This window comes from Entelurus aequoreus, linkage group LG10 (assembly GCF_033978785.1).
Source record: "Entelurus aequoreus isolate RoL-2023_Sb linkage group LG10, RoL_Eaeq_v1.1, whole genome shotgun sequence".
Taxonomy (NCBI): Eukaryota; Metazoa; Chordata; class Actinopteri; order Syngnathiformes; family Syngnathidae; genus Entelurus; species Entelurus aequoreus.
The window spans coordinates 46,568,531-46,595,235 of NC_084740.1; the positions used below are offsets into that span (position 1 = coordinate 46,568,531).

Here is a 26,705-nt window from a genome sequence, read left to right on the forward strand (position 1 = left end):
GTATTTTGGACAGCAAGTTGTATTTTGGACACCAAGTTGTATTTTTGACAGCAAGTTGTATTTTGGACAGCAAGTTGTATTTTGGACAGCAAGTTGTATTTTGGACACCAAGTTGTATTTTGGACAGCAAGTTGTATTTTGGACACCAAGTTGTATTTTGGACACCAAGTTGTATTTTGAACACCAAGTTGTATTTTGGACACCAAGTTGTATTTTGGACACCAAGTTGTATTTTGGACAGCAAGTTGTATTTTGAACACCAAGTTGTCTTTTGAACACCAAGTTGTATTTTGGACAGCAAGTTGTATTTTGGACACCAAGTTGTATTTTGGACACCAAGTTGTATTTTGGACACCAAGTTGTATTTTGGACAGCAAGTTGTATTTTGGACAGCAAGTTGTATTTTGGACACCAAGTTGTATTTTGGACAGCAAGTTGTATTTTGGACAGCAAGTTGTATTTTGGACAGCAAGTTGTATTTTGGACACCAAGTTGTATTTTGGACACCAAGTTGTATTTTGGACACCAAGTTGTATTTTGGACAGCAAGTTGTATTTTGGACACCAAGTTGTATTTTGGACAGCAAGTTGTATTTTGGACAGCAAGTTGTATTTTGGACAGCAAGTTGTATTTCGGACAGCAAGTTGTATTTCGGACACCAAGTTGTATTTTGGACACCAAGTTGTATTTTGGACAGCAAGTTGTATTTTGGACAGCAAGTTGTATTTTGGACAGCAAGTTGTATTTTGGACACCAAGTTGTATTTTGGACAGCAAGTTGTATTTTGGACAGCAAGTTGTATTTTGGACACCAAGTTGTATTTTGGACACCAAGTTGTATTTTGGACACCAAGTTGTATTTTGGACACCAAGTTGTATTTTGGACAGCAAGTTGTATTTTGGACACCAAGTTGTATTTTGGACAGCAAGTTGTATTTTGGACAGCAAGTTGTATTTTGGACAGCAAGTTGTATTTCGGACAGCAAGTTGTATTTCGGACACCAAGTTGTATTTTGGACACCAAGTTGTATTTTGGACAGCAAGTTGTATTTTGGACACCAAGTTGTATTTTGGACAGCAAGTTGTATTTTGGACACCAAGTTGTATTTTGGACACCAAGTTGTATTTTGAACACCAAGTTGTATTTTGGACACCAAGTTGTATTTTGAACACCAAGTTGTATTTTGAACACCAAGTTGTATTTTGGACAGCAAGTTGTATTTTGGACACCAAGTTGTATTTTGGACACCAAGTTGTATTTTGGACAGCAAGTTGTATTTTGGACAGCAAGTTGTATTTTGGACACCAAGTTGTATTTTGGACAGCAAGTTGTATTTTGGACAGCAAGTTGTATTTTGGACAGCAAGTTGTATTTTGGACAGCAAGTTGTATTTTGGACAGCAAGTTGTATTTTGGACACCAAGTTGTATTTTGGACACCAAGTTGTATTTTGGACACCAAGTTGTATTTTGGACACCAAGTTGTATTTTGAACACCAAGTTGTATTTTGGACAGCAAGTTGTATTTTGGACACCAAGTTGTATTTTGGACAGCAAGTTGTATTTCGGACAGCAAGTTGTATTTCGGACAGCAAGTTGTATTTCGGACACCAAGTTGTATTTCGGACAGCAAGTTCTATTTCGGACAGCAAGTTGTATTTTGGACAGCAAGTTGTATTTTGGACAGCAAGTTGTATTTTGGACAGCAAGTTGTATTTTGGACAGCAAGTTGTATTTTGGACAGCAAGTTGTATTTTGGACAGCAAGTTGTATTTTGGACAGCAAGTTGTATTTTGGACAGCAAGTTGTATTTTGGACAGCAAGTTGTATTTTGGACACCAAGTTGTATTTTGGACACCAAGTTGTATTTTGGACACCAAGTTGTATTTTGGACACCAAGTTGTATTTCGGAGAGCAAGTTGTATTTCGGACAGCAAGTTGTATTTCGGACACCAAGTTGTATTTCGGACACCAAGTTGTATTTTGGACAGCAAGTTGTATTTTGGACACCAAGTTGTATTTTGGACACCAAGTTGTATTTTGGACACCAAGTTGTATTTTGGACACCAAGTTGTATTTTGGACACCAAGTTGTATTTTGGACACCAAGTTGTATTTTGGACACCAAGTTGTATTTTGGACAGCAAGTTGTATTTTGGACACCAAGTTGTATTTTGAACACCAAGTTGTATTTTGGACACCAAGTTGTATTTTGAACACCAAGTTGTATTTTGGACAGCAAGTTGTATTTTGGACAGCAAGTTGTATTTTGGACACCAAGTTGTATTTTGGACAGCAAGTTGTATTTTGGACACCAAGTTGTATTTTGGACACCAAGTTGTATTTTGGACAGCAAGTTGTATTTTGGACACCAAGTTGTATTTTGGACACCAAGTTGTATTTTGGACAGCAAGTTGTATTTTGGACAGCAAGTTGTATTTTGCACACCAAGTTGTATTTTGGACAGCAAGTTGTATTTTGGACACCAAGTTGTATTTTGGACACCAAGTTGTATTTTGAACACCAAGTTGTATTTTGGACAGCAAGTTGTATTTTGGACACCAAGTTGTATTTCGGACAGCAAGTTGTATTTCGGACAGCAAGTTGTATTTCGGACAGCAAGTTGTATTTCGGACAGCAAGTTGTATTTCGGACAGCAAGTTGTATTTTGGACAGCAAGTTGTATTTTGGACACCAAGTTGTATTTTGGACAGCAAGTTGTATTTTGAACACCAAGTTGTATTTTGGACAGCAAGTTGTATTTTGGACACCAAGTTGTATTTCGGACAGCAAGTTGTATTTCGGACAGCAAGTTGTATTTCGGACACCAAGTTGTATTTCGGACAGCAAGTTGTATTTCGGACAGCAAGTTGTATTTCGGACAGCAAGTTGTATTTTGGACACCAAGTTGTATTTTGGACAGCAAGTTGTATTTTGGACACCAAGTTGTATTTTGAACACCAAGTTGTATTTTGAACACCAAGTTGTATTTTGGACACCAAGTTGTATTTTGAACACCAAGTTGTATTTTGAACACCAAGTTGTATTTTGGACACCAAGTTGTATTTTGGACAGCAAGTTGTATTTTGGACACCAAGTTGTATTTTGGACAGCAAGTTGTATTTTGGACAGCAAGTTGTATTTTGGACACCAAGTTGTATTTTGGACACCAAGTTGTATTTTGGACACCAAGTTGTATTTTGGACACCAAGTTGTATTTCGGACACCAAGTTGTATTTCGGACAGCAAGTTGTATTTCGGACAGCAAGTTGTATTTCGGACACCAAGTTGTATTTCGGACAGCAAGTTGTATTTTGGACAGCAAGTTGTATTTTGGACACCAAGTTGTATTTTGGACACCAAGTTGTATTTTGGACACCAAGTTGTATTTTGGACAGCAAGTTGTATTTTGGACAGCAAGTTGTATTTTGGACACCAAGTTGTATTTTGGACACCAAGTTGTATTTTGGACAGCAAGTTGTATTTTGAACACCAAGTTGTATTTTGGACACCAAGTTGTATTTTGAACACCAAGTTGTATTTTGGACAGCAAGTTGTATTTTGAACACCAAGTTGTATTTTGGACACCAAGTTGTATTTTGGACACCAAGTTGTATTTTGGACAGCAAGTTGTATTTTGGACAGCAAGTTGTATTTTGGACAGCAAGTTGTATTTTGGACACCAAGTTGTATTTTGGACAGCAAGTTGTATTTTGGACACCAAGTTGTATTTTGGACAGCAAGTTGTATTTTGGACACCAAGTTGTATTTTGGACACCAAGTTGTATTTTGGACACCAAGTTGTATTTTGAACACCAAGTTGTATTTTGGACAGCAAGTTGTATTTTGGACACCAAGTTGTATTTCGGACAGCAAGTTGTATTTCGGACAGCAAGTTGTATTTCGGACACCAAGTTGTATTTCGGACAGCAAGTTGTATTTTGGACAGCAAGTTGTATTTTGGACAGCAAGTTGTATTTTGAACACCAAGTTGTATTTTGGACAGCAAGTTGTATTTTGGACACCACGTTGTATTTCGGACAGCAAGTTGTATTTCGGACAGCAAGTTGTATTTCGGACACCAAGTTGTATTTCGGACAGCAAGTTGTATTTCGGACAGCAAGTTGTATTTCGGACAGCAAGTTGTATTTTGGACACCAAGTTGTATTTTGGACAGCAAGTTGTATTTTGGACACCAAGTTGTATTTTGGACACCAAGTTGTATTTTGAACACCAAGTTGTATTTTGGACACCAAGTTGTATTTTGAACACCAAGTTGTATTTTGAACACCAAGTTGTATTTTGGACACCAAGTTGTATTTTGAACACCAAGTTGTATTTTGAACACCAAGTTGTATTTTGGACAGCAAGTTGTATTTTGGACAGCAAGTTGTATTTTGGACACTTCTTCAAAGGTGCACCAACAAAGGCTGTCAATACTTATGTACATGTGATTTTTGTTTTTATAAATTCCCCCCAAATTTTTAAAATAATCTTTTCACAATGTATTTATAGGGTATTGTGTGTAGAATTTTAGGACAAAAATTTATTTATTTGATTTCAAATGAAGGCTGTAACACCACAAAATGTTGCAAAAGTTGTTGCAAAAGAAAAATTCCTAGTTTGTGAACCCGTTCTCAAACAATGGCAATAAAACTATTCTGATTCTGATTGTGATTCTGATTGTGATTCTGATTGTGATTCTGATTCTGATTCTGATTCTGAAAAGTTCATACTTTGTGGGGTGACTGTGGAGGCAAAAAAGAGTGCAGTACTTGGCAGCGGCCAGCAGAAGGCGCTGTTCCGCCTCATCAAACAGGAAGTAGCTGAAAAACATCAACAATAAACACAAATAGGACAATTAAGGAATTGAGATGGATTTTTATTCCAAAGAAAAATGTTACTTTTGTCTTAAATGTTTGCTGATCTTTTTGTTAGCTAGCAGGCTACTTCTTGCGTCTTGGAGGAACAAAAACTATGTTGACGTTTTGCATTCCAGGATTAGTGGCATCGGATTTAAGGGACTTCTTTTTCAAATCACATTAATCACATTAATCACCTTAATCACATTAATCACCTTAATCACCTTAATCACAATCACATTAATCACCTTAATCACATTAATCACCTCAATCACATTAATCACCTTAATCACCTTAATCACAATCACATTAATCACCTTAATCACATTAATCACCTCAATCACATTAATCACCTTAATCACCTTAATCACAATCACATTAATCACCTTAATTACATTAATCACATTAATAACCTTAATCACCTCAATCACATTAATCACCTTAATCACCTTAATCACAATCACATTAATCACCTTAATCACATTAATCACATTAATCACATTAATCACATTAATTACATTAATCACATTAATCACAATCACATTAATCACCTTAATTACATGAATCACATTAATCACCTTAATCACATTAATCACCTCAATCACAATCACATTAATCACCTTAATCACCTTAATCACAATCACATTAATCACCTTAATTACATGAATCACATGAATCACCTTAATCACATTAATCACCTCAATCACATTAATCACATTAATCACCTCAATCACATTAATCACATTAATTACATTAATCACATTAATCACATTAATTACATTAATTACATTAATTGAATTATTAATCACATTAATTACATTAATTAAATTATTAATCACATTAATTACATTAATTAAATTATTAATCACCTTAATTACATTAATTACATTAATTAAATTATTAATCCCATTAAGGCTCTTTAGCAAACATTAAGTCCACTAAAGACTTAAATGTGTTAAATGTATTTTTTTAAATCTCCCTACAAGTTGTTGTTCCTCTTAGCCAGCAGGCTACTTCCTGTTTGGTGAAGACCATGGACACACTAGACCAGGGACACGTTAGACCAGGGACACACTAGACCAGGGACACGTTAGACCATGGACACACTAGACCATGGACACAATAGACCAGGGACACGTTAGACCATGGACACACTAGACCAGGGACACGTTAGACCAGGGACACACTAGACCAGGGACACGTTAGACCATGGACACACTAGACCATGGACACACTAGACCATGGACACATTAGACCATGGACACACTAGACCATGGACACGTCAGACCATGGACACGCTAGACCATGGACACACTAGACCATGGACACGTTAGACCATGGACACACTAGACCATGGACACGTTAGACCATGGACACATTAGACCATGGACATGTTAGACCATGGACACGTTAGACCATGGACATGTTAGACCATGGACACGTTAGACCAGGGACACGTTAGACCATGGACACACTAGACCATGGACACGTTCGACCATGGACACGTTAGACCAGGGACACGTTCGACCATGGACACGTTCGACCATGGACACACTAGACCATGGACATGTTAGACCATGGACACGTTAGACCATGGACACGTTAGACCATGGACATGTTAGACCATGGACACGTTCGACCATGGACACGTTAGACCATGGGCACGTTAGACCATGGACACGTTAGACCATGGACATGCTAGACCATGGACACGCTACACCATGGACACGCTAGACCATGGACACGTTAGACCATGGACACGCTAGACCATGGACACGTTAGACCATGGACACGTTAGACCATGGACATGTTAGACCTTTAGCGCCACCCTCGTGGCTCCATGGAGCTTTTTCAGAAATGTATGAAGGTGTAAAAATATATTTATTGTTTGAATAATATTTCTGTAAGCTAACAGTTAACACACGTTAAATGTTAGCTTATCTGCAAGAGTGTTAGCATGCTAGCAGTTTTTGCTAGCTTTTCAGCTATTTTTTATGTTTGGACCTAAAGATGAAGCATTTTGATACTTGGCGCTATCTTTGAAGTGTGCTAATGTAGCATGCTAACTATCTTTGAAGTGTGCTAATGTAGCATGCTAACTGTCTTTGAAGTGTGCTAATGTAGCATGCTAACTATCTAACTAACTAGAGATGAAGTGTGCTATTGTCTCTGATATTAGCATGCTACCTTAGCACACTGTTTCTTGCTAGCTTCGTAGCTATTTTGGTATGTTTACATCTAAAAAATCATGTTTTTCCATACTCATAGCTGTCGAGCATGTATGCTAACAGTTAACCTACGTTAACTGTTAGTATATGTGTAAGAACGTTGGCATGCTAACATTTTTTGCTAGCTTTTTAGCAATTTTTTTTTATGTTTAGACTTAAAAATCATGAATTTTGATATTTGGCGAATGTCTCTTCAGTTACTATGCCAATGTTTTGAGCTAGCTTTTCAGCTAATTTTGTCTGTTTCCACCTAAAACTCCTGGTTTGTGATACTCGGAGCTGTCGAGCAGGTATGCTAACAGTTACTGCACGTTAACTGTTGGCATATCTGTGAGAACGTTAGCATGCTAACATTTTTTTGCTAGCTTTTTAGATATTTTTTATGTTTCGACCTAAAAATCATGAATTTTGATACTTGGCGCCATCTTTTGAAGTATGCAAATGTTTTTTATGTTAGCATGCCAACGTTGTAACATTTTTTGTCGGCTTTTTTGGCTAATTTTGTCTGTTTCCACCTAAAACTCCTGGTTTTTGATACTCCGAGCTGTCGAGCAAGTATGCTAACAATTAACGTGTGTTAACAATTTTCTATGTTTAGACCTAAAAATCATGAATTTTGACACTTGGCGCCATCTTTGAAGTATGCAAATGTGTCTTATGTTAGCATGCCAATGTTTTTTTTGCTAGCTTTTTAGCTAGTTGTGTATGTTTCCACCTGAAAGTCCTGCTTTATGACACTCAGTTTGAGGCCAACAGTCCAACTATTCAAAGACTTTTCCACATCCTGTCAGTGTTTCACTTCATCCTCACCTTTTTTCTCTTGTGGTTTGGTCCCCTCCAGCGTTCGTCTCCTCGCACTGTGGGCGTGGTCTTCCTCCTCCGGCGCCATTGTCATGTGACCACTGATGCTGCCATGGCAACAGCCTGCCATCCCCCGGTCAGTCACACACACACACACACACACACACACACACACACACACACACACACACACACACACACACACACACTACTCTCTTCTTGCCCTGGGGTCCGGGAGGGAGGAGCTTAGTGCGGGGGACTCCTTCTGTTTTGGTGTTTTCTACTCCTGGCAATTAGGGAGCAGACCAGGGAGGGAACATTGGGGGGCATCATAGGAGGGTGGGAGGGGTGTGGGGGTCATTTACAAGAGTGGAGGAAACATCCTCCTCCACTTCTTCTTCTTCACACCGGCCCTGCAGGAAGGATCTTCTCTGACGCTCAGTCTTTACTTTACACGGACTCTCACAAAGTAAGTTCATTTACTTCTCACAAAAGCAGTGAACTTGTCAGGTTGTGTAAATGCTAAATAACAACAAATCCTTTTCAACTTCTCTTCAATTGAATAGACTGCAAAGACAAGATATTTCATGTTCACACTGAGAAACTTTCTTATTTCTTGCAAATATTAGCTCATTTGGAATTTGATGCCTGCAACATGTTTCAAAAAAGCTGGCACAAGTGGCAAAAAAGAGTGATAAAGTTGAGGAATGTTCGTCAAAGACTTATTTGGAACATCCCACAGGTGAACAGGCTAATTGGGAACAGGTGGGTGCCATGATTGGGTATAAAAGCAGCTTCCATGAAATGCTCAGTCATTCACAAACAAGGACGGGGCGAGGGTCACCACTTTGTCAACAAATGCCTGAGCAAATTGTTGAACAACAACATTTCTCAACAAGGAATTTAGGGATTTCACCATCTACGCTCCGTAATATCATCAAAAGGTGCAGAGAATCTGGAGAAATCACTGCAGGTAAGCCATGATATTACACACCTGGGATCCCTCATGCAGTACTGCATCAAAAAGCGACAGTGTGTAAAAGATATCACCACATGGGCTCAGGAACACTTCAGAAAACCACTGTCAGTAACTACAGTTGGTCGCTACATCTGTAAGTGCAAGTTAAAACTCTACTATGCAAAGCCACAGCCATTTATCAACAACACCCAGAGACGCTTCGCTGGGCCTGAGCTCATCTAAGATGGACTGATGCAAAGTGGAAAAGTGTTCTGTGGTCTGACGAGTCCACATTTCATATTGTTTTTGGAAACTGTGGACGAACAAAGAGGAAAAGAACCATCTGGATTGTTCTAGGGTGAAAGTGTAAGAGGCAGCATGTGTGATGGTATGGGGGTGTATTAGTGGTCAAGACATGTTCTAGGGTGAAAGTGTAGAAGGCAGCATGTGTGATGGTATGGGGGTGTATTAGTGCCCAAGACATGGGTAACTTACACATCTGTGAAGGCACCATTAATGCTGAAAGGTACATACAGCTTTTGGAGCAACATATGTTGCCATCTAAGCGCCGTCTTTTTCATGGACGCCCCTGCTTATTTCAGCAAGACAATGCCAAGCCACATTCAGCACGTGTAACAACAGCGTGGCTTCGTAAAAAAAGAGTGCGGGTACTTTCCTGGCCCGCCTGCAGTCATCCGGACCAAAGGGGAAGCGAACCATCCAGACTGTTATCAACGCAAAGTGTAAAAGGCAGCATGTGTGATGGTATGGGGGTGTATTAGTGGTCAAGACATGTTCTAGGGTGAAAGTGTAAAAGGCAGCATGTGTGATGGTATGGGGGTGTATTAGTGGTCAAGACATGTTCTAGGGTGAAAGTGTAAAAGGCAGCATGTGTGATGGTATGGGGGTGTATTAGTGGTCAAGACATGTTCTAGGGTGAAAGTGTAAAAGGCAGCATGTGTGATGGTATGGGGGTGTATTAGTGGTCAAGACATGTTCTAGGGTGAAAGTGTAAAAGGCAGCATGTGTGATGGTATGGGGGTGTATTAGTGGTCAAGACATGTTCTAGGGTGAAAGTGTAGAAGGCAGCATGTGTGATGGTATGGGGGTGTATTAGTGGTCAAGACATGTTCTAGGGTGAAAGTGTAAAAGGCAGCATGTGTGATGGTATGGGGGTGTATTAGTGGTCAAGACATGTTCTAGGGTGAAAGTGTAAAAGGCAGCATGTGTGATGGTATGGGGGTGTATTAGTGGTCAAGACATGTTCTAGGGTGAAAGTGTAGAAGGCAGCATGTGTGATGGTATGGGGGTGTATTAGTGGTCAAGACATGGGTAACTTACACATCTGTGAAGGCACCATTAATGCTGAAAGGTACATACAGCTTTTGGAGCAACATATGTTGCCATCCAAGCAACGTTACCATGGACGCCCCTGCTTATTTCAGCAAGACAAAGCCAAGCCAGGTGTTACATCAACGTGGCTTCATAGTAAAAGAGTGTGGGTACTAGACTGGCCTGCCTGTAGTCCAGACATTGAAAATGTGTGAAGGCTAAAATATGAGAAGTGAGACTGTTGAACAACTTAAGCTGTACATCAAACAAGAATGGGAAAGAATTCCACTTCAAAAATGTGTCTCCTCAGTTCCCAAACCTTTACTGAGTGTTGTTAAAAGGAAAGGCCATGTAACACACTGCTAAAAATGCCTTTTTTGCAGTGTGTTGCTGCTATTACATTCTAACTTCATGATTATTTGCAAGAAATAAGAAAGTTTCTCAGTGTGAACATGAAATATCTTGTCTTTGCAGTCTATTCAATTGAAGAGAAGTTGAAAAGGATTTGTTGTATTCTCTTTTTATTTAGCATTTACACAACCTGACAACTTCACTGCTTTTGCCTTTTGTACTTGTGTGTGTGTGTGTGTGTGTGTGTGTGTGTGTGTGTAGTGACCAAGGGTCACCATGTTTTTGGGGCCCCCGTGTACACATGTCATGTCCTCCCCACACCTTTTTTTAGACTTTTTTTCCTTGCTTCATGTCACAATTTCAAGTGTTTTGTTGGGGGAGGGGAGGGTCTTCTTACATGTTTGTGTGTGTGTGTGTGTGTGTGTGTGTGTGTGTGTGTGTGTGTGCGTGTGTGTGTGTGTGTGTGTTGTCATGACAAAAGCAGCAGTGTGTTTGTGATGCCCCCCCCTAATGAATTGCAAATGTGCCAAGGAGAAGTCCCAGGGTGCATCATGGAATCGGGGGTTCATTGACAAGCCATGGGGGTACACGTGTGATACTGAAGTGTCAACACCGCCGATATCACATCTTTTTGCTCCAATATCAAAATATGGAGACTTTTCATAGTTTAGTGCAGCGGTGTCCAAACTTTTTCCCTCAAGGACGGCCATATTTATTTTTATTTTTCAATCTAAAAACAGATATTATGTCAGCTTGGTGACTAAATATATTATTATTATAAGTGATTATTATTTGAAACACTTATTCATAACTTGTTTGTCAAAAGTTCTGCCCTGTACACAAATATCTATTTGTAATATTTATTCATTAATAGCTTTAGTGTTGCCAATCAACCTATCCCCAGGTGCGTGTCTTTGGAGGTGGGAGGAGCCTATCCCCAGGTGCATGTCTTTGGAGGTGGGAGGAGCCTATCCCCAGGTGCATGTCTTTGGAGGTGGGAGGGGCCTATCCCCAGGTGCATGTCTTTGGAGGTGGGAGGGGCCTGTCCCCAGGTGCATGTCTTTGGAGGTGGGAGGGGCCTATCCCCAGGTGCATGTCTTTGGAGGTGGGAGGTGCCTGTCCCCAGGTGCATGTCTTTGGAGGTGGGAGGGGCCTATCCCCAGGTGCATGTCTGGGAGGAAGCCGGAGTAGAACCCACGCAGTCCCGGGGAGAACATGCAAACTCCACACAGAAAGATCCCGAGCCCGGGATTGAACTCAGGACTACTCAGGACCTTCGTATTGTGAGGCACATGCACTAACCCCTGTGCCACCGTGCTGGTTGTTGTTATTTTTTTTAAATGTTCCAATGAACTAAACTTGTTTATATTTTAAGTATGTATTGTTTCAATTTCAAAGATTTGCGGAGGCCATTTTGATATATAAATAAAATAGAAGTCTTTGAAATAAATACATGAGCAAACAACAATGTAAATACAATATATATAAATACTGTATATATATTTTAAATGCTGAAAAGAGATTTTTTTTAATTTTAATTTTTACTATTTTTTTGGTCATTTTTCTAATTAATTACTTCCTAAGTTAGCATTATTATTAATTTTTTAATTTACTAAAATGTGTTTATATTTTAAGTATATATTATTTTAATTTTAAATACTTCTTTTTTCCACCAAGGGCCACAGGGGCCATTCCAATATACAGTGTATATATATATATATATATATATATATATATATATATATATATATATATATATATATATATATATATATATATATATATATATATATATATATATATATATATATATATATATATATATTTGTTTGTTTGTTTGTTTTGTTTTTTTAAATGCTGAAAAGAGATACTGATTTTTTGTTTCCTTGTTTACTGCTGTTTCCCCATGTAAGAATAGAATAATATAGGTGTCAAATATTCTGCCTGTACATAAATATTAATTTTCAGTTACACATTTAACAGTCTTTACTATGTTGTTTTTCAAAATATTTCATAAGTTAGTATTATTTTATTTTTTAAACTGTACTTTTTTATTTGAAGTATGTTTTATTTGTATTTCAAAAGCTAATAGTATTTTAGTTGAGTGTCTAAAGGTTTCCCAGCAGGGGCCACATAATGTTGTTGTTGTTGTTGTTGCTAACTTAGCACTTTGTTGTTGTTGTTGCTAACTTAGCACTTTGTTGTTGTTTTTGTTGTTGCTAACTTAGCACTTTGTTGTTGTTGTTGTTGCTAACTTAGCACTTTGTTGTTGTTGCTAACTTAGCAGTTTGTTGTTGTTGTTGTTGTTGTTGCTAACTTAGCACTTTGTTGTTGTTGCTAACTTAGCACTTTGTTGTTGTTGTTGCTAACTTAGCAGTTTGTTGTTGTTGTTGCTAACTTCAAACTAAGTTAGCAGTTTGAGGGAAATCCTCTTATTCTTTTTCTGTCTGTATTGTGCTCCTTTCATTTGGCCATGTGTTAGCTTGTTAGCTTGTTAGCTTGGGGTTCTGATATCAGTCCCATATCAGCAACAATAAAACAAGTATTGGATGATATCGGGCGATACAAGCAGTCCTGCAGTGTTTACTTGTGTGTGATATCATGTGCGACACAAGCAGCCCTGCAGCATGTTTACTTGTGTGCAATATCATGTGCGATACAAGCTGTCCTGCAGAGTGTTTACTTGTGTGTGATATCACGTGCGATACAAGCTTGTCCCGCAGTGTGTTTACTTGTGTGTGATATCACGTGCGATACAGGCAGAGTGTTTATTTGTGTGTGATACCATGTGCGATACAAGCAGTCTTGCAGTGTGTTTACTTGTGTGTGATATCATGTGCAATACAAGCAGTCCTGCAGCGTGTATACTTGGGTGTGATATCATATGTGATACAAGCAGTCCTGCAGCGTGTTTACTTGCGTGTGATATCATGTGCGATACAAGCAGTCCTGCAGCATGTTTACTTGTGTGATATCATGTGCGATACAAGCAAGTGTTTACTTGTGTGTGATATCATGTGCGATACAAGCAGTCCTGCAGCATGTTTACTTGTGTGTGATATCATGTGCGATACAAGTAAGTGTTTACTTGGGTGTGATATCGTGTGCGATACAAGCAGTCCTGCAGCATGTTTACTTGTGTGTGATATCATGTGCGATACAAGCAGTCCTGCAGCATGTTTACTTGTGTGTGATATCATGTGCGATACAAGCAAGTGTTTACTTGTGTGTGATATCATTTGCGCTACAAACAGTGCTGTAGCGTGTTTTTTAAAATGAAGGGATTATATTTACTTTCAACGCTTAAGTCTCTTGATCAACGTCACATTCATCAGTTTTGTATTATTTTCTTATTATATTTTCATGACAGTTTTAAAGAGAAAAACATAGCAGCTTTGTGTTATTTGACCTTTTTGTTCTTATATTCCACTTTTTGATGTGTTCTTGTCCAATATTATTGTCACCACGAGCCAAAATGGCCCCCGGGCGGCACTTTGGACACCCCTGCTCTAGAACATTCTGAGCGTCAACATTCTCGTCCCACACGTGTTGCTTTCGTGGAGCTGCAGAAGGGGCGGGGCTAACAAATGTTGCTTTCATGGAGCTGCAGAAGGGGCGGGGCAAACAAATGTTGCTTTCATGGTCCTGCAGAAGGGGCGGGGCTAACCGCTGTGATGCCTTCAATGGCCCATCTGTCATGGTAAAAAGGTCTCTCACACGTGCAGCAACAAATGTGTGCAGGGTGGAACAGAAGAGGAATGTGAAGAATGTGATGCTCCCACATTGCCGGGGGAAACCAAAACAGTGTTTATGTTGTCATGTTAATACATGTATTCATGTATGGAGGCTCCACCCACAGGAAGTGAAAATGGACAAAGGATATTTTTGTCCGCTTCTTCATCCAAACATGCTTTGATGGACCTGATCTGACCTCAAAATGATTAACGTATTTTACAAACTATAGAGCGCTGCGGTATATAAGCCACACCCACTAAATGTATTTCCATATATTAGTGGCAGATACAGTATATACATTATGAAATTAGTTTTTTACACAGACACATTCTGTAAATGTTTATTTTCATACTTTAATTGTTTCCAAACGGTGTCTGTAACAAGGCAGTAAAACGGCAGATCAAACAAAACAGAAGTCATGGTCATGGACCCACTAGCTGCGCAAGCTAGCTCTCCAATCAGCTAAACGGACTCAGTAACGCCACGCTGACGTTTTGCTGAATCTACTGAGGAATTTGTGAAAGTGAAACAATACAAAAATAATACCATTGTAAGTTGTAAGTCCACTCCCTGTATGATCAGTGCCAGAGCTTGGTCCACTCCCTGTATGATCAGTGTCAGAGCTTAGTCCACTCCCTGTATGATCAGTGTCAGAGCTTGGTCCACTCCCTGTATGATCAGTGCCAGAGCTTAGTCCACTCCCTGTATGATCAGTGTCAGAGCTTAGTCCACTCCCTGTATGATCAGTGCCAGAGCTTGGTCCACTCCCTGTATGATCAGTGTCAGAGCTTAGTCCACTCCCTGTATGATCAGTGTCAGAGCTTGGTCCACTCCCTGTATGATCAGTGCCAGAGCTTAGTCCACTCCCTGTATGATCAGTGTCAGAGCTTAGTCCACTCCCTGTATGATCAGTGTCAGAGCTTGGTCCACTCCCTGTATGATCAGTGTCAGAGCTTGGTCCACTCCCTGTATGATCAGTGTCAGAACTTAGTCCACTCCCTGTATGATCAGTGCCAGAGCTTGGTCCACTCCCTGTATGATCAGTGTCAGAGCTTAGTCCACTCCCTGTATGATCAGTGTCAGAGCTTAGTCCACTCCCTGTATGATCAGTGTCAGAGCTTGGTCCACTCCCTGTATGATCAGTGCCAGAGCTTAGTCCACTCCCTGTATGATCAGTGTCAGAGCTTAGTCCACTCCCTGTATGATCAGTGTCAGAGCTTGGTCCACTCCCTGTATGATCAGTGTCAGAGCTTGGTCCACTCCCTGTATGATCAGTGTCAGAACTTAGTCCACTCCCTGTATGATCAGTGCCAGAGCTTGGTCCACTCCCTGTATGATCAGTGTCAGAGCTTAGTCCACTCCCTGTATGATCAGTGCCAGAGCTTAGTCCACTCCCTGTATGATCAGTGTCAGAGCTTAGTCCACTCCCTGTATGATCAGTGTCAGAGCTTGGTCCACTCCCTGTATGATCAGTGTCAGAGCTTGGTCCACTCCCTGTATGATCAGTGTCAGAACTTAGTCCACTCCCTGTATGATCAGTGCCAGAGCTTGGTCCACTCCCTGTATGATCAGTGTCAGAGCTTAGTCCACTCCCTGTATGATCAGTGTCAGAGCTTGGTCCACTCCCTGTATGATCAGTGCCAGAGCTTAGTCCACTCCCTGTATGATCAGTGTCAGAGCTTAGTCCACTCCCTGTATGATCAGTGTCAGAGCTTGGTCCACTCCCTGTATGATCAGTGTCAGAGCTTGGTCCACTCCCTGTATGATCAGTGTCAGAACTTAGTCCACTCCCTGTATGATCAGTGTCAGAGCTTGGTCCACTCCCTGTATGATCAGTGTCAGAGCTTAGTCCACTCCCTGTATGATCAGTGTCAGAGCTTGGTCCACTCCCTGTATGATCAGTGTCAGAACTTAGTCCACTCCCTGTATGATCAGTGTCAGAGCTTGGTCCGCTCCCTGTATGATCAGTGTCAGAGCTTGGTCCACTCCCTGTATGATCAGTGTCAGAGCTTGGTCCGCTCCCTGTATGATCAGTGTCAGAGCTTGGTCCACTCCCTGTATGATCAGTGTCAGAACTTAGTCCACTCCCTGTATGATCAGTGTCAGAGCTTGGTCCGCTCCCTGTATGATCAGTGTCAGAGCTTGGTCCACTCTCTGTATGATCAGTGTCAGAGCTTGGTCCACTCCCTGTATGATCAGTGTCAGAACTTAGTCCACTCCCTGTATGATCAGTGTCAGAGCTTGGTCCACTCTCTGTATGATCAGTGTCAGAGCTTGGTCCACTCCCTGTATGATCAGTGTCAGAGCTTGGTCCACTCCCTGTATGATCAGTGTCAGAGCTTGGTCCACTCCCTGTATGATCAGTGTCAGAACTTAGTCCACTCCCTGTATGATCAGTGTCAGAGCTTAGTCCACTCCCTGTATGATCAGTGTCAGAGCTTGGTCCACTCCCTGTATGATCAGTGTCAGAACTTAGTCCACTCCCTGTATGATCAGTGTCAGAGCTTGGTCCGCTCCCTGTATGATCAGTGTCAGAGCTTGGTCCACTCCCTGTATGATCAGTGTCAGAGCTTGGTCCGCTCCCTGTATGATCAGTGTCAGAGCTTGGTCCACTCCCTGTATGATCAGTGTCAGAACTTAGTCCACTCCCTGTATGATCAGTGTCAGAGCTTGGTCCGCTCCCTGTATGATCAGTGTCAGAGCTTGGTCCACTCTCTGTATGATCAGTGTCAGAGCTTGGTCCACTCCCTGTATGATCAGTGTCAGAACTTAGTCCACTCCCTGTATGATCAGTGTCAGAGCTTGGTCCACTCTCTGTATGATCAGTGTCAGAGCTTGGTCCACTCCCTGTATGATCAGTGTCAGAGCTTGGTCCACTCCCTGTATGATCAGTGTCAGAGCTTGGTCCACTCCCTGTATGATCAGTGTCAGAGCTTGGTCCGCATTGCCGGCAGTAAGTGGGACACGTTTCCAGTGAGGGTTGGACTCCGCCAAGGCTGCCCTTTGTCACCCATTCTGTTCAGAAATTTTATGGACAGAATTTCTAGGCGCAGTCAAGGCGTTGAGGGGATCTGGTTTGGTGGCTGCAGGATTAGGTCTATGCTTTTTGCAGATGATGTGGTCCTGATGGCTTCATCTGGCCAGGATCTTCAGCTCTCACTGGATCGGTTCGCAGCCGAGTGTGAAGCAACTGGGATTAGAATCAGCACCTCCAAGTCCGAATCCATGGTTCTCGCCGGGAAAAGGGTGGAGTGCCATCTCCGGGTTGCGGAGGAGACCCTGCCCCAAGTGGAGGAGTTCAAGTACCTCGGAGTCTTGTTCACGAGTGAGGATAAGAGTGAATGGTGAGATGGACAGGCGGATCGGTGCGGCGTCTTCAGTAATGCGGACGCTGTATCGATCCGTTGGGGTGAAGAAGGAGCTGAGCCGGAAGGCAAAGCTCTCAATTTACCGGTCGATCTACGTTCCCATCCTCACCTATGGTCATGAGCTTTGGTTTATGACCGAAAGGACAAGATCACGGGTACAAGCGGCCCAAATGAGTTTCCTCCGCCGGGTTGCGGGTCTCTCCCTTAGAGATAGGGTGAGAAGCTCTGTCATCCGGGAGGAGCTCAAAGTAAAGCCGCTGCTCCTCCACATGGAGAGGAGCCAGATGAGGTGGTTCGGGCATCTGGTCAGGATGCCACCCGAACGCCTCCCTAGGGAGGTGTTTAGGGCACGTCCGACCGGTAGGAGGCCACGGGGAAGACCCAGGACACGTTGGGAAGACTATGTCTCCCGGCTGGCCTGGGAACGCCTCGGGATCCCCCGGTAGGAGCTGGACCAAGTGGCTGGGGAGAGGGAAGTCTGGGTTTCCCTGCTTAGGCTGCTGCCCCCGCGACCCCACCTCGGATAAGCGGAAGAAGATGGATGGATGGATGGATGGAAGATGTGTCCCAATACTTTTGAGGCACATAAGCGAGATCAATAAGAAATATCAATGCGATACATGATTATATATCACACTGTTAGCTGTAACACTGAGCTAATGCTTCATCTTTTAGCTTAGCGTACACATGAGTTAGCATAGATTAGTGTCTCCCTTTTCTTTGGAATTAGTTCTTAAAGGGAAGAAGAAGAAGACTGAATTGTTGCCATAAAAAATAATTGGAGACCAACAAAAACCTTTTACAGAGAGGAAATACAGTTTTACGTAGGGATGATGTTTGATGAGAAATGATGGAGTTGGAGCCTATTATGGAATCCTCTTATCGAACTCATTCCTTATGGATTCTCTTATGGAGTCCAGATAGGTTGTTGTATGTGGAAAAAAACACACAATATTTGGTTGAACAAAAGCTCACTTTTATTATATAAGAAAAAAATGTAATCAAATAAATAAATATTGACTGTTACCCCCCTAAAAAAAATAATAAAATAAAAAAATATTGACTGTTACCCAAAGTATATTAAGTGGGATTTTTCATGATAACAAATATATACAGTAAGACAAAAACAAGCTGTCTCTGTGATCACTATAGGTGTATAAATAATAATATAGTGTTAAATAAAATCAGTCCCTTGTGCACAAAAGTGAAAATAATACAGCTCTCCAAAAAGTGCACTTCTGCTGCTATTGGAACATAACTGTTTGTTATGATGCTTTGACATTTTTGCACTTTATTTCTTTATTGAAAGAAAATTCTATGAAGAGAAAAGTTGTTTGCAAATGTGGTTACAATGCTAAAAAATGAAAAGTTCAAGCTAAAAAAAGCAGCTGGTTAAGGACTGGAAAGAGTGTGAATGGGGGACTAAAGACCTCCAAGCAGGAAGTGCTAGCTCACACCTTCGCTAACACGATGAAGTTGATGATGATGATGATGATGATGGATGTCAAATTTCAGGATGTCACGTTTTAGTTTTTGTCAGTTGAGTGTGATATGTTAGCACTGTTTATTTCAACATTGTATCAATGCTAGCATTAGCATGTGTTTGTTGCTCTCTCATATTTTCCATGTTAAAAAAAACAAAAACAATAGATTTTATTTACCTCTAAAAGGCTCCCCTCAAGTTTGAGTGTTAAAGGGAGGCTCTCAGTCGTATAAAAGTTTGAAATGTAACAATATTTTACCTCCAACACTTTCAACTATAGTTCAAATATATTTATGTTGTATGCCCTTTTTCTTTAAGAAATCCTCTTTTTTATGACAAAAACACAAAATATGCAATATTTTCCCCCCAAAAAATTCAAAGAGAAATATTTTATTTAATTAAAGCTTTAAATAGATGAATAATTCAAAAACAACATTGATTTTAAATCATTATTACTTTTTGAGCAATGACGGTTTTAAAATACATTTACACTAAAAAGTCTGAAAGATCTAAAAAGTGTTAAAAATAAGTCTTATATATATATATATATATATTTTTTTTTTTACTTTCAATGCTTGAATCTCTACTTCAACTTTCAGATTGTTAATATTATACTATATATATATATATATATATATATATATATATATATATATATATATATATATATATATATATATATATATATATTTTAATGTTTTTATGCTCTTTTTGTCAAATAAAAGCAACTTTTATATGGCAAACATAAAAAATTGCAATATTTTCCCCACATATATTTTAAAACGGAATATTTGATTTAATTGGAGCTGTAAATAGATCAATAATTCATAACAACATGGATTTTAAATCATTATAAACATTTTTTGCGATGACGGTTTAAAAAAATCACACTAAAAAGTCTGGAAGATCCAAAAAGTGTAAAAAATAAATCATATATACTGTATATATATATATATATATATATATATATATATATATATATATATATATATATATATATATATATATATATATATATATATATTAGGGGTGTGGGAAAAAATCGTTTCGAATTCAAATCGCGATTCTTACGTTGTGCGATTCAGAATCGATTCTCATTTTTAAAAAATCGATTATTTTTTTATTTATTTATAAAAAAAAAATTTTTATTTATTTTTTTTTTTTAAATGAATCAATCCAACAAAACAATACACAGCAATACCATAACAATGCAATCCAATTCCAAAAGCAAAGCCGAGCCAGCAACACTCAGAAGTACAATAAACAGAGCAATAGAGAGGAGACACAAACACCACACACAACAATTGAGAGGAGACACAAACACCACACACAACAATTGAGAGGAGACACAAACACCACACACAACAATTGAGAGGAGACACAAACACCACACACAACAATTGAGAGGAGACACAAACACCACACACAACAATTGAGAGGAGACACAAACACCACACACAACAATTGAGAGGAGACACAAACACCACACACAACAAACCAAAAGTAGTGAAACAAAAATGAATATTATCAACAACAGTATCAATATTAGTTACAATTTCAACATAGCAGTGATTAAAAATCCCTCATTGACATTATCATTAGACATTTATAAAAAAGAACAATAGTGTCACGCGACAGTTGAGTCCGTTCTCCTCTATGGCAGCGAATGCTGGACCCTGAAGCCAACCCTGGAGAGGTCTCTGGATGGTTGCTACACCAGGATGCTGCGTGCAGTGCTTAACATCAACAAGAGTGCGCACGTAACCAACAGAGTCCTCTACAGGGGAATACCAAGGGTGAGCGAGAAGATTGCTGTAAGGAGAATGAGACTAGCAGGGCACTGCCAAAGGCATCAGGAGCTGCCAGCCAGCAAATTGGTACTGTGGGAACCAACACATGGGCATCGGTCAAGAGGACGTCCCACACTAACATACGTGGACATACTCAAGAAGGATGCAGGAGCTCAGAGTACCAAGGAACTGGCCAAATGTATGGAGAATCGGGATGACTGGAAGCAACGATGGAAGGCTCGTCTGAGGACGACCTAGAGAGAGTCACAGTGGCTTACACTTGCATCACATCTCATAAACTTGACAACACACTGTGTCCAATATTTTCACAAAGATAAAATAAGTCATATTTTTGCTTCATTTAATAGTTCAAACAAATGTACATTATTGCAATCAGTTGATAAAACATTGTCCTTTACAATTTTAAAAGCTTTTTACTCTGCTTGCATGTCAGCAGACTGGGGTAGATCCTGCTGAAATCTATGTATTCAATTAATAGACAATCCTTTTCAATCAGGAAAATATCCTTTTTGAATCGAGAATCGTGTTGAATTGGAAAAAAAAATCGATTTTGAATTGAATCGTGACCCCAAGAATCGATATTGAATCGCATCGTGGGACACCCAAAGATTCACAGCCCTAATATATATATATATATATATATATATATATATATATATATATATATATATATATATATATATATATATATATATATATATATATATATATATATATATACACACACATATATACTTTTTATTTTTATTTTTTATTTTTTTTACTTCCAAGGCTTAAATCTGGAGTTTAACTTTCCATCCATCCATTCTCTACCGCTTATTCCCTTCGGGGTCGCGGGGGCACTGGAGCCTATCTCAGCTACAATCGGGCGGAAGGCGGGGTACACCCTGGACAAGTCGCCACCTCATCGCAGGGCCAACACAGATAGACAGCCAACATTAACACACTAGGGACCATTTAGTGTTGCCAATCAACCTATCCCCAGGTGCATGTCTTTGGAGGTGGGAGGGGCCTATCCCCAGGTGCATGTCTTTGGAGGTGGGAGGGGCCTATCCCCAGGTGCATGTCTTTGGAGGTGGGAGGAAGCCGGAGGGAACCCAGGCAGTCACGGGGAGAACATGCAAACTCCACACAGAAAGATCCCGAGCCCGGGATTGAACCTTCATATTGTGAGGCAGACGCACTAACCCCTCTGCCACCGTGCTGCCCAGAGTTTGCTGCCCAGAGCCCTGAGTTTAACTTTTTAGATTATAATTATTATATAGTATTATATTATATTATGGAATAATATATATAATAAATATATTATTTTTAACCCCAATTACATTATTTTATATGGCAAACATACAAAAATGCAATATTTTGCCCACAAAGTTATTCTAAGTGGAATATTTGATTTAATTAAAAGCTTAAAATAGATCAATAATTCATAACAACATTGATTTTAAATCATACATTTTTTTGAGCAATGACAGTTCTAAATAAATTTACACCAAAATGTCTGAAAGATCCAAAAAGTGTTAAAAATAAGTCATATATATTTTTCTTATACTTTAAATGCTTAATTCTCTAGTTCATATTTCAGATTGTGAATAGTATATAATATTATATTATAATATTTATAATATATATTATTTTTAAGTTTTTATGCTCTTATTGTAAAAGAAAAAACCCATCTGGGATACATTGTAGGTGTCCTATCTTATTTTCTTGTTCAATGGTATTATTATTTAGTGTTTAATCTAATCTAGTCTAATCCTGCGGTGTGTTCAAGTGCTGTGCTTGTTGGGAAAAGATGAGCTCAAACAGGATTTGAGTTTTCTTTCTTTGACCAAAGTAGATGTGCAACTGGAAGTGGACAACGTGTCAGCACAACAGAAGCTGTGATGACTGCAGCTTGTGTTGACAAAAGCCCAAAGGAGGACAGCTGTCAGGCAGCGTTAGAGCGGTGAGGCTCTTCAAAGACCGGCCCATTCATTGTCAATAGGGGGAAATCCCGGGAAAATGGGGAATTTTGGGAAAGGGAAAAGATGTTTTGCGTTGGATATATGTGAAGAGTAGTGTGTTGATGGTTGCAAGGTCGGAATCAGGTTTAAAAATGGCGCCGGATTTTGAGAATATAGGACGTTATAGAACTATGAATACGTCCATTCGTTTGAATGGGAATTTCCTGGAAATTTCAGGAAAACCGTGAATTTGTGAAAATATTGATACTAGCACAAAGTCTTGGATGATATGAATGGGTTGGTGTTGGAATTTTTGGAATCGGTTATATATATATATATATATATATATATATATATATATATATATATATATATATATATATATATATATATATATATATATATATATATATATATATATATATATATATATAAATATACACATGTATATATATATATACATGTATGTATATATGTAGGTAAACATATATGTATGTATTTGTTATATATGTATCTATCTGTCAACATCACCAAATGCATGTATGATGGATTCACAGGTCAAGTCATGTGAAATGGTAAACTCTCTGTCAACCTCCTTATAAAACCAGGAGTACAGCAAGGCTGTCTACTGTCACCCCTCCTCTTCCTTATCTCCATGGACTGGACAATGAAAATGTCAGTGGATGGCCAGAGGACAGGATTACAGTGGAACCCTTTTGAACAACTAGAAGACTTTGATTGTGCTGATGACCTGATTCTGATCTCAGGAACACACACACACATCCAACACAAGACCAGCAGATTGCCTGAACACAGTGAACAGATTGGCCTCAGGATAAACACTGGGAAGACCAAGGTCATGAGGCCTCAGGATAAACACTGGGAAGACCAAGGTCATGAGGCTCGACAATGGAGGAGCACCCCCTGGAAGATGTGGTGGAGTTTGTCTACCTGGGAAGCAACATCAGCACAGAAGGAGGAGCTGATAAAGATGTCAGCAAAGCAAGACATGCCTTTAGAACTCTGCCACCTGTATGGCTCTCTTCCCAGCTCTCCACAAACACCAAAATCACAATCTTCAATACAAATGTAAAATCTGTCCTTCTTTATGGCTGTGGAACCTGGAAAAGCACCAAATCAATCATCAATAAACTACAAGTGTTTATTAACAAGTGTCTCAGGTACATACTGAGGATTACAAGATATCAAATGTAGACCTGTGGAGATGCATGAACCAAGAGCAAATTGTAAAATGAAATGAAAAGCAGAAAGTGGGGATGGATCGGCCGTACACTTAGGAAGGATCCCAGAAACCTAGCAAGACAAGCCCTGGACTATAACCCTCAAGGCAAGACAATCTCTGGACTATAACCCTCAAGGCAAGACAAGCCCTGGACTATAACCCTCAAGGCAAGACAATCTCTGGACTATAACCCTCAAGGCAAGACAAGCCCTGGACTATAACCCTCAAGGCAAGACAAGCCCTGGACTATAACCCTCAAGGCAAGAGGAAGCCAGGGAGACCGAAAGTCAAGTGGAGGCGGTCCACTCTTGATGAACTGACCAAGATGGGGAACTCCTGGTGAGAAGCGAAGACCATGGCGCAGAAGAGAGTGAGGTGGAGATCCATGGTAGACGCCCTATGCTCCCCGTGCTGGTGAAAACTGCCCCACGCCATCACCAATCTGTCATTTCTGCACTTTAGGTGATCAGAGATGGATACCAAACTGATAAATTGCAGAAAGTGTTTCGGTCACCTCCTAGCTCAAAGTCACTCCCGCTCGGCATTTCCAGGTTGTGTGTTCCCGCTGAATGTCACAGCCAATCAGCTGCAGGCTGACGCCCTTCAGCCATCAAACGTCTTGTGCACTGCGGTGCTGGCGAGAGGCGAGGAGCGAGCAGAAAGAAGGGAGAGAGGCAGCAGCGTGAGGGAGGGGAGAACAAAAAATGGGGTCAGCATGAGTTTACGTAACTACCCCTGCTAACCCGCCCCTGCAAGCCAGCGTGCAACAGTGTGGGAGATGCACACCAATGCAACATGCAACAGTGTGGGAGATGCACACCAATGCAACATGCAGCAGTGTGGGAGATGCACACCAATGCAACATGCAGCAGTGTGGGAGATGCACACCAATGCAACATGCAACAGTGTGGGAGATGCACACCAATGCAACATGCAGCAGTGTGGGAGATGCACACCAATGCAACATGCAACAGTGTGGGAGATGCACACCAATGCAACATGCAGCAGTGTGGGAGATGCACACCAATGCAACGCACCCCCCGAGGGAATGTCCTGCACATGTGAAGTCAATCTGTTGATGCTTATTCTTCCTATTTCACTTTGCAGCCTGAAGGCAGGTGCTTTTATTGTGAAACACATAAGATGTCATGTGCTCGTCACTTCCTCTTTAAAGTGTCACTCGTGGAAGTAAAAGACTTTTTCATACATGCGAGACATTTCTGCTTTTTTATGCCACTTAAAACAAACGTAGTGCCCGTGTTCTACTGCAGATGGTTATTATATATACCCTATTTTCCATATATAAGCCGCACCGGACTGTAAGTGGCAGATATATATGTTGTGAAATGAGTTATTTACACAGAAATGTTTATTTACATACCTTAATTGACTCCAAACGCTGTCTGTAACACGGCAGTAAAATGGCTGATCAAACAAAACACAAGCTAGCTCTCCAATCAGCTGAACAGACTCAAGAAGGTGAGATGAAGTGTTGACTCGACATGGAGTCTCTTTAAGCTGCTTTTGCTTCATGTTAATCAACTTTTTAGGCAAGAATCCACATTAGCAACTTCATTTTTTATGTCGTTCAAAGCTCTTCCTGGTGGCCCGCTACTTAACGTCATACTTTATTGTAATTGCGGCCTGGGCAGCTAATAGTTAAATATCTTTTAGGAGTCTTCCATTCTACTATAAACTACCCTACAGTATATTCCGGTATATAAGCCACACCCACTACATTTTAGAAGAACAAACTATTGTTTTCCATATATTAGCCGCAGATACTGTATATACTTTGTGAAATGACTTATTTACACAGAAATATTCTGTAAATGTTTATTTACATACCAAACGGTGTGTGTAACAGGGCAGTAAAAGGGCTGATCAAACAAAACAGAAGTCATGGTCATGGAGCCACTAGCTGCCAAGCTAGCTCTCCAATCAGCTAAACAGACTCAATAACTCCACGCTGACGTTTTGCTGAATTTACTGAGGAATTTATGGAACAATGCAAATGAATGTTATTGTAAGTTATACAGACACTCGTACACATGTTAGCGTATTAGCTCATGCTAACGACGCCAGCTTGATTGCATTACTATAGCAGGTAGAAATATGCATGAAAACACTCCTACAGACATCACACATGGGACACTTTAGTAAGTAAGAATTGTTTTAGTTATATTGTAAAACTTAACAAATGTTGCTTGGAGTGATGAATGAAGAATCCGTGCGAGTAGAAACGCTATGGAAGGTTTTTACTTTCGGTTTGGGGCAACACAGGAAGTACATTTTCAACTCGCTGCAGTGAGCAAACCCGTCCAAAAGATGGCGCCATAGCACAAACAATAACACACCAATTCAGTTCTGAGCGTGGGTAGAATGGGAACTATCCATCCATCCATCCATCCATCCATCCATCTTCTCCGCTTATTCGAGGTGGGGTTGCGGGGGCAGCAGCCTAAGCAGGGAAGCCCAGACTTCCCTCTCCCCAGCCACTTGGTCCAGCTCCTCCCGGGGGATCCCGAGGCGTTCCCAGGCCAGCCGGGAGACATAGTCTTCCCAACGTGTCCTGGGTCTTCCCCGTGGC

The 26,705-nt window shown here is 40.3% G+C and overlaps 1 protein-coding gene across 4 annotated transcripts in view; it reads left to right on the top strand.

The window, feature by feature from the left end:
* The window catches only part of LOC133658689 (rho guanine nucleotide exchange factor TIAM1-like), a 148,385-nt gene that overhangs the window by 23,000 nt on the left and 98,680 nt on the right, over positions 1-26,705 (top strand). For 2 of the 4 annotated variants that reach the window (XM_062061000.1, XM_062061001.1), the window contains exon 2: positions 7,929-8,024. The gene's annotated coding sequence lies outside the window, so the exon portion shown is untranslated. The other 2 variants (XM_062061002.1, XM_062061003.1) reach the window with 2 other exon arrangements.